We start from the raw sequence: 13343 nt of genomic DNA on the forward strand, positions 1-13343 counted from the left end.
TTTGGAAAAGCCTGCCCTTGGGCGCTGGGCTTCGGTCTGGTCCTGGTTTCATGAGAGCTCATACAAAGATAGGTTTGGACTTTATAGCTGAGCCTTACATCGATGTAGTTTGAAAGGTTTGACTCCTCGGAATTAGTCCGAAAAGCATTACATTCTCACCATTCTCCTTCCTTTTTCGTTTTTTTTTTTTTTTCCTTTTTAGCTCTCTTTCCCTTTTATACTAGTATTCACTTCCCGTTCTTCATCTACGTGTCAGTTTTTCCTTGTTTTGGGTAATTGCTTGTCCTATCAATCCATACGTCAGAGTAATTGGGAAAAGCTGGATAGCATGGTATGGAGTATGGGCTTGTCAGGCGCTAGGCTCCACATCATGGCGTTGGCAGTTTTCTCCCTTGTACTGCTCTTGTACTGAGTTTGTCCTTTTCTTCAGGCGTTTTTTATGAGATGTGGGACGTGAGGTCATCCTCGGCCATATCCTTGGGCTTTCTAGGAGCTTCATTGCGCGTCCTCGGCGGTTGGGCTTTATCGGCCAGGGCTTTGGGCCCTTAACACAAAGTGGGCTGGGACCTCAGATTTCGAGCCCCACAATAGCCCCTCAAAATCCTGTTGCCCGACTTTATTGTTGGGGAGTAGGGTTTTGGTAACGTCAGGCCCAAATCATGACTTGCCCAGCTTCGCATTTCATCAACATCGAGGTTGCTGTACTGGCCTGGGGAGCGCGCCAAGGCGTGAGACATCCCTCTAGATTTTCCCAGGCGGCGTCCTGGACGTTTCAGTGTTCAAGGCCCGCCATTAATGCGCCTCCTTCACGAGGTTATTCAAATCTTACAGTTGTATACGGTGTCGGAAATTGTGCCAAGACTATCTTGTCTGTAGCACTTATTGGAAACTTGCGTGGATTGAATGCCACCGGTCTGCTCCCTATTTAAATAGGGTAAGGGATTATTCCTTGTGCATATAAACCCTTCTGCTTCCTTCAGAATCATAACCCTTTATCCATAACCAGTTCCCACATCCAGTGTCGTCTTCCCTTAGTGCAATATGTTTGAGGCTTGGGTGGAGGTGGAGGAACTTCACCCGCCACAGAGGCACCGGACCCTTCCAAGACTTAAGGTGGTGTGGTCTGGGCAGGGGAGGCACAGATTTAAGGTGACCTCCCGCTTGGATAAGGTGGGAACGGTAACCCCACCTCTTTCAGTCAAAATCCAAAGCAGGTTCTGGTCACATCAGATTTTTGGTGTGTCAGAAGAAAGAATTTCCGCCATCAGCACCGTCTGCCTTATCGCAGGCAAATTTTTGTGGAGGCTCCTCAACTTCCGATTCCCGGCACCTTTTCTTCAATGGTGTGGGCCTCAAGTTGGGTTCCCTGCACCTTTTCTTCAGCTGCGCTAGCCCGAAGCCGGGCTCTCTGCACCTTTTCTTCAACGATGCAGGCCCCACTTTGGGTTCTTTGACTGCCTGAGTTATAGGCATGTAAAAGTATTGAGGAATGGCTTCCTTAGACGAAATTTTGAAGCGGCAGCGCGGCTCTTCTCTGCACCTCTTCCTCGGCTTTTCCTTCATTCCCTTGTATCTTTACTTTTCGCTTGTGTAGTTAGTTTTAGTATGAGCTTATTTAAGCTCCTTCATTGTACATTGTACTGTTCTTTTGTCTTAATAAGAAATGAATTTGCTTATTCTCAAATACTTTTCCTTTCTGTAACAACTACTTCGTTCATGAATATAAAACGTACACTTTCCTTTAATGGTACTTAGAGCAGAAAAAAAAAACCTTTAAACAAATTCCTACTAGTTTGAACTTACTGACATTATCAAGTATAACAATGATAATTCTCAATAAATTAAATTCCTGGAACTAACCGAGATAACGGCCAAGCGTTTCGTAATGCATGCAAGGCGACCGTCCGAGAACGACAAACTCTAGATAATTCATCCGAGAAGGTGGCCGAGCAGTGAGGGACTTCGACCGTGTTTTTGGCAACATATTGCCCTATATTGCATCAATCCCCTTGGCATTGAGGATCTGAGAGTAGACTGGGGAATCCATGCAGTTTAGGGATTAGCCCAACTATTAATGGGGGAATTCTCCTCGGATGGATTCTAAGGTCCATGTAACGTCCAGGTCGTGCCCAAACCCCATGTTGTCTCTTCTTGGTAGTTGGTTTCCCCATAGGCTTGAGTCCGAGGACCATACAAGGCCTTGGTAGACCATGCAAGGCCTTGGTTCTGTCCAAAACTTGTAGTTTTTTCTTTGTGTACTTGGTTTCCCCATAGGCTTGAGTTCGAGGACCATGCAAAGCCTTGGTTCTGTCCAAAACTTATAGTTTTTTCTTTGTGTACTTGGTTTCCCCATAGGCTTGAGTCCAAGGACCATGCAAGGCCTTGGTTCTGTCCAAAACTTGTAGTTTTTTTTTGTGTACTTGGTTTCCCCATAGGCTTGAGTCCGAGGACCATGCAAGGCCTTGGTTCTGTCCAAAACTTGTAGTTTTTTTTTTGTGTACTTGGTTTCCCCATAGGCTTGAGTCCGAGGACCATGCAAGGCCTTGGTTCTGTCCAAAACTTGTAGTTTTTTCTTTGTGTACTTGGTTTCCCCATAGGTTTGAGTCCGAGGACCATGCAAGGCCTTGGTTCTGTCCAAAACTTGTAGTTATTTTTGTGTACTTGGTTTCCCCATAGGCTTGAGTCCGAGGACCATGCAAGGCATTGGTTCTGTCCAAAACTTGTAGTTTTTTTTTTGTGTACTTGGTTTCCCCATAGGCTTGAGTCCGAGGACCATGCAAGGCCTTGGTTCTGTCCAAAACTTGTAGTTTTTTCTTTGTGTACTTGGTTTCCCCATAGGCTTGAGTCCGAGGACCATGCAAGGCCTTGGTTCTGTCCAAAACTTGTAGTTTTTTCTTTGTGTACTTGGTTTCCCCATAGGCTTGAGTCCGAGGACCATGCAAGGCCTTGGTTCTGTCCAAAACTTGTAGTTTTTTCTTTGTGTACTTGGTTTCCCCATAGGCTTGAGTCCGAGGACCACGCAAGGCCTTGGTTCTGTCCAAAACTTGTAGTTTTTTCTTTGTGTACTTGGTTTCCCCATAGGCTTGAGTCCGAGGACCATGCAAGGCCTTGGTTTTGTCCAAAACTTGTAGTTTTTTCTTTGTGTACTTGGTTTCCTCATAGGCTTGAGTCTGAGGACCATACAAGGCCTTGGTTCTGTCCGAAACTTGAAGTTTTTTTTTTGTGTACTTGGTTTCCCCATAAGCTTGAGTCCTAGGACCATGCAAGGCCTTGGTTCTGTCCAAAACTTGTGGTTTTTCTTTTAAGTATTTGGTTTCCCCATAGGCTTGAGTCCGAGAACCATGCAAGGCCTTGGTTCTGTCTAAAACTTGTAGTTTTTTTTTGTGTACTTGGTTTCCCCATAGGCTTGAGTCCGAAGACCATGCAAGGCCTTAGTTCTGTCCAAAACTTGTAATTTTTTCTTTGTGTACTTGGTTTCCCCATAGGCTTGAGTCCGAGGACCATGCAAGGCCTTGGTTCTGTCCAAAACTTGTAGTTTTTTTTTTTTTTTTTTGTGTACTTGGTTTCCCCATAGGCTTGAGTCTGAGGATCATGCAAAGCCTTGGTTCTGTCCAAAACTTGTGGTTTTTCTTTTAAGTATTTGGATTCCCCATAGGTTTGAGTCCGAGGACCATGCAAGGCCTTGGTTCTGTCCAAAACTTGTAGTTTTTTTTTTTTTTTTGTATTTATTTATTTTTTGAAGGTTAGCCCCTATACCAGGGCGGGGAGAATTAGCTTGAGGCCGGAAGCCCCTAGGGCTGCCCGTGCCATTGGCACTGCAAGGCGTAGCCCCTAGCTGAAGTTTATGTCGGAGCAACAACTGCGTGTCCCTGGAGATGGAGGAAACTTCGCGAACTTCTGCCTGATAGAGGCTTGACTCCACCGCCACTTGCGCCAATGCGCAAGCCTTTCCCGCAGACGGCGCCAATTGTAGGGACACGATTTTTAACGACCCAAGGATGACGTTTGGCTCGTATGCAAAGGGTCCGAACAATACGATTTGTAGAGAGTGGGTTTGGAAATGCCTGCCCTTGGCGCTGGGCTTCGGTCTGGTCCTAGTTTCATGAGAGCTCATACAAAGATAGATTTGGACTTTATAGCTGAGCCTTACATCGATGTAGTTTGAAATATTGGACTCCTCGGAATTAGTCCGAAGAGCATTACATTCTCACCATTCTCCTTCCTTTTTCGTTTTTTTTTTTTTTTTTTTTTCCTTTTTAGCTCTCTTTCCCTTTTATACTAGTATTCACTTCCCGTTCTTCATCTACGTGTCAGTTTTTCCTTGTTTGGGATAATTGCTTGTCCTATCAATCCATACGTTAGAGTAGTTGGGAAAAGCTGGATAGCATGGTATGGAGTATGGGCTTGTCAGGCGTTGGGCTCCACATTATGGCGTTGGCAGTTTTCTCCCTTGTACTGCTCTTGTACTGAGTTTGTCCTTTTCTTCAGGCGTTTTTTTATGAGATGTGGGACATGAGGTCATCCTTGGCCATATCCTTGGGCTTTCTAGGAGCTTCATTGCGCGTCCTCGGCGGTTGGGTTTTATCGGCCAGGGCTTTGGGCCCTTAACACAAAGTGGGCTGGGACCTCAGATTTCGGGCCCCACATATATATATATATATATATATATATATATTGGGTACTGCATAAAATATAGGGAAAGAGTGTCTAAATTTTTCTTTATCTTAGCACATATTTAATAATTCTGATAAACACTTATTGTGATAAATTTTTTTGTTTATAAAATACTACATTTCATGTTGCACTGTCTATAATTTTTTATACTACGAAATATAACATATTGTTTATATTATATAAAAACAAAAATAGTCACACATTGGTCCTCCCAAAGATCTATTTCTGTCTCTGCCTCAGTGTATCGAGTTCGAGTTACTCTACATAAATTATTTTGGTTCGAAGATTAATTGAGCCTAATGTGGAGCTGTTTAGGTAGGTTAAATTAGTTATCATATTAGCCAAAACATTGGTTTGTTGAGCCAAATGTGAGTGCTCTAATTCAAGGGTGCAATACTCCTTAGTCCTTAATGGAGATTCTTAAAACCAAAGGAAAACATTATTCATTTGTAATTCTTTTGAGGAGAATTCACTTGTAATTCAAGTGACAATTTCTGAGAAGGTAAAGTTTCTCTTCTTCTTCTGTTTTTTCCAAATCATGTCTTCTTTTTCTCTAAAAACAAAAAAAGGAATGCACACATTGTCTTTTGCAAGAGTCGCAAGTGCCAAACACTTTCCCTTAAGTGCCAAAATACTATTAAGCGTTTGCTGCAGTCTACATCCCAGAACTTACGCAAGAACCAAAAAGGCTTTTGACGTATATAGAAGTTGACATCGATGTCCACCCCGCACCTCACGATTGCCGTAAATTCCAAACTATTTAATGAATACTTTTGGAAGTTGATAGGAAATTGATCTCGATGTGCTGCCACTAGTCCAACGACCCATGTAAAGGCAAAACTAATTAATGTTTAGTTTTTGTAATATATACTAAGGACTAGACTTTCTGTAACACCAATTAATATCTTGATTTGATAATAAAATAATAATAATAATAATATAAAAAGTAGATTTCATAAGTCGAAACTTTAAAAAATAAACTTTTTGTTGTCATTCAAACTCTTTTTTGTTTTCTTGCTTAAGTTTCATCATCTAAACCATTTTTTTCCTTTTCATAAAAATCATCCAAACCAATTAAAAGCTGGGATGGTTTATTATGGGCAATTTTTATTTTGAAAGTATGACTCGATTTGCTAAGGGATATTTTAATAAATTATATTTAGAAAAAAAAAAAGATTTTAAAGGTTGTATCTAAATAGATTAGAGAGACTAAAACAACCAATAAATGATAACAAATATGCAAAAATTGTAAACGTTTTCGTGCTTTTTTAAAAATATGGGAGAAGGTATCTTGTACTCGTTCCATACAAAGGATAATTATTAATTAAGGGATATTTACTGGTTTAATAGATAGTTAAATGCCTAAGAAAAAAAATAATAAATGAAAGAAATTATAAAACCCAATTTAGTCTCTGGTTGTTACACGGCTTAGGATGAGTTAGCCAGTTAGGTTCATCTTTCAATTATGAGCTTTTTGAAAGAGCAACGATTTAATTAGTACAACTGCTACTTGGGGAATGTAACACGAAAACACACTCTATCACCTTTACAAGAAATTATATAGTTCTCATAGTGGACCACGTCATTTGTCTATCATTCCACTAAAAGACTCTCACCTATTTAAAATTGCTTAGTCAATAGTTAGTTTCTGTTTTTGTTTTTTTTTTTTTTTTTTTTTTTTTTTTTTTTTTTAAATCAAACTCAACAATTTTAAATATGTGGGAGTTTTTTAGTGAAATAGTGGACAAGTAACGTGGTTCACCATGAGAATCTTATAATTTCTCCATCTTTACAAGGTTAAAAAGCACAATTTTAAAATCTTACCAAACGCTTAAAAGTAGTGATTTGAAACTGTCAGCGTGATTTTCACCTAAAAAAACTCTAACCAAACGGACACTTATAAATTACTCTTAAACAAAACGTGAGTTGTACAAATTAGACATTTGAGAAACAAGTTGGTCCCAGATACAGGTAAGCAAGCTAGGCTTAACAAATTGGATGACTAGCTAGGGTCTTGGTCCTAAAGTGATAGACGACTTGCCCCTACGCAAAAGTTTTACATGATTAATACGTTGAGAAAAGGAAGAAATTTTGGACAAAGGCTTACGTCTTGCTTTTGTGAAGCCAAAATCGTAAGCATATCAACGTCATATAAAAGACTTTTATGCAATCTATTAAGTCTCATGATATATAGGTATATATCTGTTTACCTCTAAAATTTACGTGCCGTGGTGAAACTCATGAAGAATAAAATGAGTCACACATTGGTTTATATTATAGGCCAGGAGATTATACAAAGAAATAAATAGTTACTACTAAAAACATGGGCTATAAGTATGTTTTTTTTAGCCGTGTTTACAAAATAACGCAGTTATAGTCAATCTATAGCCGCGTTTTTAAGAAATGCATCTTAAACTACTAACCTATAGAAGTCGCGTTTTAAAAACGGGGCTACAGGTCAACGAAAATTATGTTGTCGTAGGTCTTTTTTTTATTTTTAATCAATGCTACATGTTTTTTTAAGAATGGTGCAAATAAGCTAACACCCTTGTAAGCATTCCTATCTGGTAATTAAAAAACAAAAAACAAAAAAAAAAACATTTTAGCTCACCAAAACAAAAAAGCTATTGTATAATTTGTATCATATTTTACATAACTATTTGCATAACGAACGCTACATCCCATTATTCATACATTGTATTAGAATGATTTTTTTTTTTTAATGCCCCACATTGTAGAAAGTGAGAGAATATAAAAAAATAAAAATAAAATAAAAAAAAACAAAGGAAAAGAAATAAATGCATAAGCTGCGGTCATCATCAAAAAAAACTAAGGATGCATAGTGGCCCACTAATAGTGGGATGCATGCGTGCGCTTAAATGATAGTGAGAAATATCAAATTCAAATATCATGCTTTCAGAGAAAAGAAAATAAACCAACACTATATAAAGATTAAGATTATTGATTCAATTTCTCTCTTGAACTAATCAATTTGATTTTTTTTTTTTAATAAATAAATTTGAAGCATTTTTCAGGTTTAATTAGATATATCATTCTTTAAAATAAATAAATAAATAAACTTTGTGTCTTCCAATTCCCTCCAACTTTTGGGAGTAGGTGCTGTGTGACTGCTGCCATATAATCCATGAAACTCCATTACATGCCTTGTGGAATTGCGAGGAATTGGATGTGGTGCGGTCCAACTCAGATCTCTAGATATACTATTAGTATTCCAAACTTGTTAGTGTGAATAAAGGATATTCTACCATAATTTTATTCTATATTGTAGGCTGATGCACGCTGTCATTTTAACTTAATAAAAAGTATTCAATTTTCTTTTGAAATGAAAAATTAAAAAATTAAAAACTTATGGGAGTAAGGGAAGACAAGATATGAATCTTATTATTATTTCTCCAACATAAAGAAAAGATGCTTTATTCAAATTTTGGGTCTTCCAATTCCCTCCAACTTTAGTTCAAGAGGCACGTGATATTTATTTTTTATTTTTTATTTTTTATTTTTTATTTTTTATTTTTTATTTTTTTGTGTGGCTTAATATATAAAAGTTCCATGGACATCTAAAAATCAAATAATAAAAAGTTCATGTCCAATTTTTTATTTATTCATTTTGTATCTCTATGAAGCCTCCATATTTAATCAAGCTAACGTCCATATATGGACTGATCTTTACTACTCGGGGGCTTTGGCTTAACTGGTTTCTCTGATTCTCTTCCCCTATCCTTTCCCCTGACGAGCTATGGTTTTTTTTTTTTTTTTCAAATAAAAATTTTGATTTTATGAGAAATTGAACTAGCTTCACTAGGCACATTATGGAAGAAAAAAAATAAAAATAAAAAGGAAAAGCAAAAAATAAAATCCAAAATAATAATATAATTTTTTTTTTTGAAAATCTAATTTATAAGTGAATAAACCAATTTGAAAATTAATAGGAGAGTGATCCTATTTTTTAGGCAATGTTAATTTTACTGAATTATCCTTTAGTTTTGTCTCTACTACTTAAACATAGGGGTGTAAGGGTATTCTTAAACTAAAAAATGAGGAATCCAAACAGGATAAGTCTCTTAAATAATAATATAGATTAACCACACCATAAAGATTATAAGAAGAGAAAAGAACTACACTCCATTCAAATTGCCTAACAAATATTCACTAAATTAAGCATTAGAAAATTTGCAACTGTACATCAAATCGGTATTTATTTATTTTGAGAAACAAGACAGAACTTTTCATTTATGAAAGGCAATCGGTATTCATCTAATCACTTTTTGTTTAGGTAGTAGTCATGTCTTTGTCTACCATTTAACTATGCAACCAAGTGATTCACTGACGATATTAAACACTTGAGTATTATTCTACTATATAATATAATATAGGGCTTGATGACCTATTGACCTACCTCTCCAATCACAAAAACAAATATTCTCAACATACAAAAAATAACGAATCCACTTTGATTAAATATGCATCATTGAGTCATCTACAACAATGCGGCAAAGGTAAGCAATCCAACCACAATCAATAGTGTGGTCATCATCTTTATTTACTACTAGTGTGTAGTTCCGTGTACATACACAAATACAATTAACAATAATCATAATTATATGGTTTAAATTATATTTTTTTTAGAAGAGATTCAAATTATGCATGGTATTAGTTTATACTTTTTTAAAACCATACATTTCTAAAATATGTAATAATTTCTTATTTTATACATGATGAAGCACAAAATTGCCTCGACGGTGTCGATGGGCAAACCTAATTTCTTGTTGAGAACAAAGAGAATAGAGGTGAAAGACACCAGGGTGGTGCCAGCCAAGGGCCCTTCGATACTTAAGTTAGATAATCTTTCTTTAGGAATCTATAGCATATACTGCAATATGATGTGTCTGAGATCACTTACTTGAGCTAGCTGGCTTTATATAACCATTACTCAAGTTAATGCATTTGTCCATTGATCTCCCTTGGACGTTGCACTTGAGTGAATGACTTCATTAATGGCAATGAAGTCTCTCCTGAAATGGGTGTTTGTAACACTTGGGCGACGGATCATGAAGTCTCTCATTGCTAGATGGATTGGTGGAGTTATATCTAACTTTAATGTGTTTATAGTCGTCCATTGGAACGGACGACTATTTAATCACTACTCGTCAGTTGCCCCATTCCTTTGTCGTCCAGATCTTGAACAAGCATAGGAATACAATCAGTTGTGATGGTTCGTGTTTTTCCCCGTTTCTCGAACTCTTCTTTCACAATAAATGTGAAGCAACTCCTTCGTCAGGTGATGGACATGTGTCTTCCTCCTACTCGTGATATGTGTGAAATTTCCTAGATTTTGGCATGTCTTAACTTCAATTTTTCTTTTTTAGAAAAAAAAAAAAAAAAAAAAAAAAAAAAAAACCAATTCCCCTTCTTCTTCCTTATTTCCCCTGTGCTTGAAGCTCTGAAGAATTTCAAACTTTCAAACATTTTTTTCCCTGGTAAGGTTTCTTTTCTTTATGCTCTCTTGATGGTTGATTTTGATTTCGTAGACAAGAGTGCCCTTCTATCTCCTTCTTCTTTGCTAGATTAGGAGTCTACCTTGAATACTCTTCTAGTTGGTGTCCTCAAGTAGGTTTATTCGTATCTCGTTTTACTGCTTTCAAACCCGTTTTACTTACCCTTTATCCTTTGATTCGCCACTCTTTGATTAAACATCATTTAGAGATGACCACCATAAAGTATAGGGATGATGACGTTAGGTCAAGTGAGTTAGAAACAGGGCAATCATCAAATGCTAAATCTCTAAGTAAGGAGGTTGACATGGTTTTGCCAAAATCGCCTTCATCCTCTTCTTCAACCCTCTTACATGCTCTCTCCAAGTCTTGCTCTATAAAAGGGAAGCACTTGAAAGGCTTTAGAAAAAGGTTTCAATTTCCTAAAGGTACCATCACTTGCTTGCCTCATTCCAACAAAAAGTCTTGCACTTTTCCCATGGTGAAGTGTGCTTCTACAGAGCTACTTTTCTGTGCGGCCTTCGTTTCCCATCCATCCATTCATTATGGGTCTTCTTTTTAATTCCCAAATTGCCCTTGGTTAGCTTGTCCCTAATGCTTGGAGGACGATTGTAAGTTGCATGTCGATTTGGATGTCCGCCTGTGAAGGGGACATGATAACCTTGAACGAGTTTTTGTATTTATACCATCTGAAACCCTTCACCCATTATGGGTATTTTAAGCTTTTACCCTGGGATAGAAAATCTAGGGTCGTCTCTAGGTTTCCTTCCTCCTTTCGCGACTGAAAATCACGATACTTTTTTTATCTTTGGAATTGGGTGGGAAACCATGTCTGACAACCTATGGGGTGAAGTCTCGAGGTTATTGCAGAAATGGGAAGTTTCGTCGCTTGATGCGTACTTTTTATCCTTTTTTCTTGATTCCCTCGTCAAGAATTTACTTGTATAAACATTGCTCCTCTTTTTGTTCTACAACTTCTGATCTTCCTAAGTTGGAGAGTCAGTACTGCGATCAAGTTTAGACTGCCCTTGCTTTTGCTCGAGAGATCTAGGACTTTGACGACCTGGTCAACCTTTGTCATTTGTTTGACTATTGCCTTGGACTCGAGCCCAATGAGTACGTGCTGGAGAGGATTTACCAAGAAGAAAAAAGTAAGTTCGTCTTTAGAAGACTTCTCGTGTTTTTCTCCTTCCTTCCTCTAATTACTCACATTTCCTCTTTTATTAGTAGAGATGGCTACAAGGTACAACAAGGAGAATTATGCTTGTATTAAAGGGATGAAAAATGAACCCTTGCCCAGCTTGCCGAGGATCCAAAGAGACAAAAGTTACACGATGAGAAGGGTGACATGGTGATCTCTTCATCTATCCAGATTATCCCATCATCTCCAACCCCATCTCTTGAAGACACAACTTCTACCCCTCCTACTACTCATTCAAATGGGAAGAGCAAAGTTGGGAAAAATGTTTAGGACGACCCAGCTACTACCTTTGGATGAGCTCACAATGTGATTACAGATGACGAGCTCAAAGGCCTAACTTCCATTCCTTCCCATGAGCTAGTTAGCCGTTATATCCACAAGTTGGTGCAGGTATACCATTTTGACCTTATTCACCAATCTCACCGTAGCCGTCATTTTTAACTTTTAAATTTTTCTTTCAAGTTCTTAGAGAATCCTTACGCTTAACAACAAATTATCTCAACAGTGAGAAGAAAGTCGTGGTGGCCAACTCTAAACTCAAGTCTGTTGAAGTGGAAAGTTCAAAGTTGAGGAAGGACCTGATTAAAGCTATAGACGAGATTGACAAGGCGAAGGAGAAGATCAAGGAGCTTAGCAAGGAATTGAGGGTGGAGAAGATGCTCGTCATTCAAAAGGATGAGGAGATCCAGGCTGCTCTTTTAAGGACTGTTGCTGAACATGAGATGGTCGTTCAACAATTCATGAAATCTAAACACTTTTCTGATCTTCAATTCATCCAATACTATAAGGGTTTTGAGCTTTTTTGCAAATGGACAATGAAGCATCACAACCAAGTTGTGGACTTCTCTAATCTTGATTTCGAAGCTATTGACACCGAGGTTCTTGCTAACGAAGCTAAGGAGCAAGAAGAAACAACTACTGTTGCTGTAGGAGGAGGGGGTGCTGCTGATGCTAGACGAGCAGATCTTGGCCAGCGGGATGAGGCCATTGCTCTTCCTGCTTAGTAAGATTTATGCCTTCTTCTTTTAAACAATGGTTGCCTCCTTGTTTTGAGGCTTTTACTTTTTGGTTTAAAAACACTAGTTGCCTCTTTGTTTTGAGGCTTTTACTTATTTGCTCTTGACTGCATATTTCATCTAAATATTGACGATTTTGGGTATTTATACTAACAGAGTTTTTTGTCTATTAATGACTTTTCCTTAGAAATTCTCATATGCTTTAAATCTATTCATAGAATTTATACCATTTATCTTCATGACTTACTCACGATCTAGCCTTCATGATTTAAACTCACCTATGGAGTATGTACCACTAGCATTTTCCTTAACAATTCCCTTCATGACTTAAACTTGTCTATAGAGTTTGTATCTTCGAGAATGACTTGAGCTCATCATTATTAGTGGTCAATGCTTATCAGTAGAATAATCAACGATTTAGATTCGTTGGCAGAATTTTTATCATAAGTTACTTAGAACTTCTCGCTTTGAACTTGCTTATAAGAATTTTGAACTTGTAGCTTGTCTGTGGAGTTTTTATGATTTTAACTCATTCACTCGTGAGGGGATTTTTTACCACTAATAATTGTGATTTAAACTCGTCATTCGTGAGTGGAGCTTTTATCATTATGATTTGACCTCGTCATTCATGAGCGAAGTTTTTTATCGTTGACAATCATGATTTAAACTTGCCTTTTCATGAGCGAAGTGTTTATTACTGACAATTATGATTTAAACTCGTCATTTGTGAGCAAAGTTTTTACCTTTGACAATTATGATTTAAACTCTTCATTTGTGAGTAGAGTTTTTACCATTGAACATTATGATTTAAACTCATCATTTGTGAGTAGAGTTTTTACCATTGAGGATTATGATTTAAACTAGTCATTTGTGAGCAAAGTTTTCACCATTGAACATTATGATTTAAACTCGTCATTTGTGAGCAGATTTTTTACCATT

The sequence above is a fragment of the Quercus robur genome, chromosome 4 (genome assembly GCF_932294415.1).
Source record: "Quercus robur chromosome 4, dhQueRobu3.1, whole genome shotgun sequence".
Taxonomy (NCBI): domain Eukaryota; kingdom Viridiplantae; phylum Streptophyta; class Magnoliopsida; order Fagales; family Fagaceae; genus Quercus; species Quercus robur.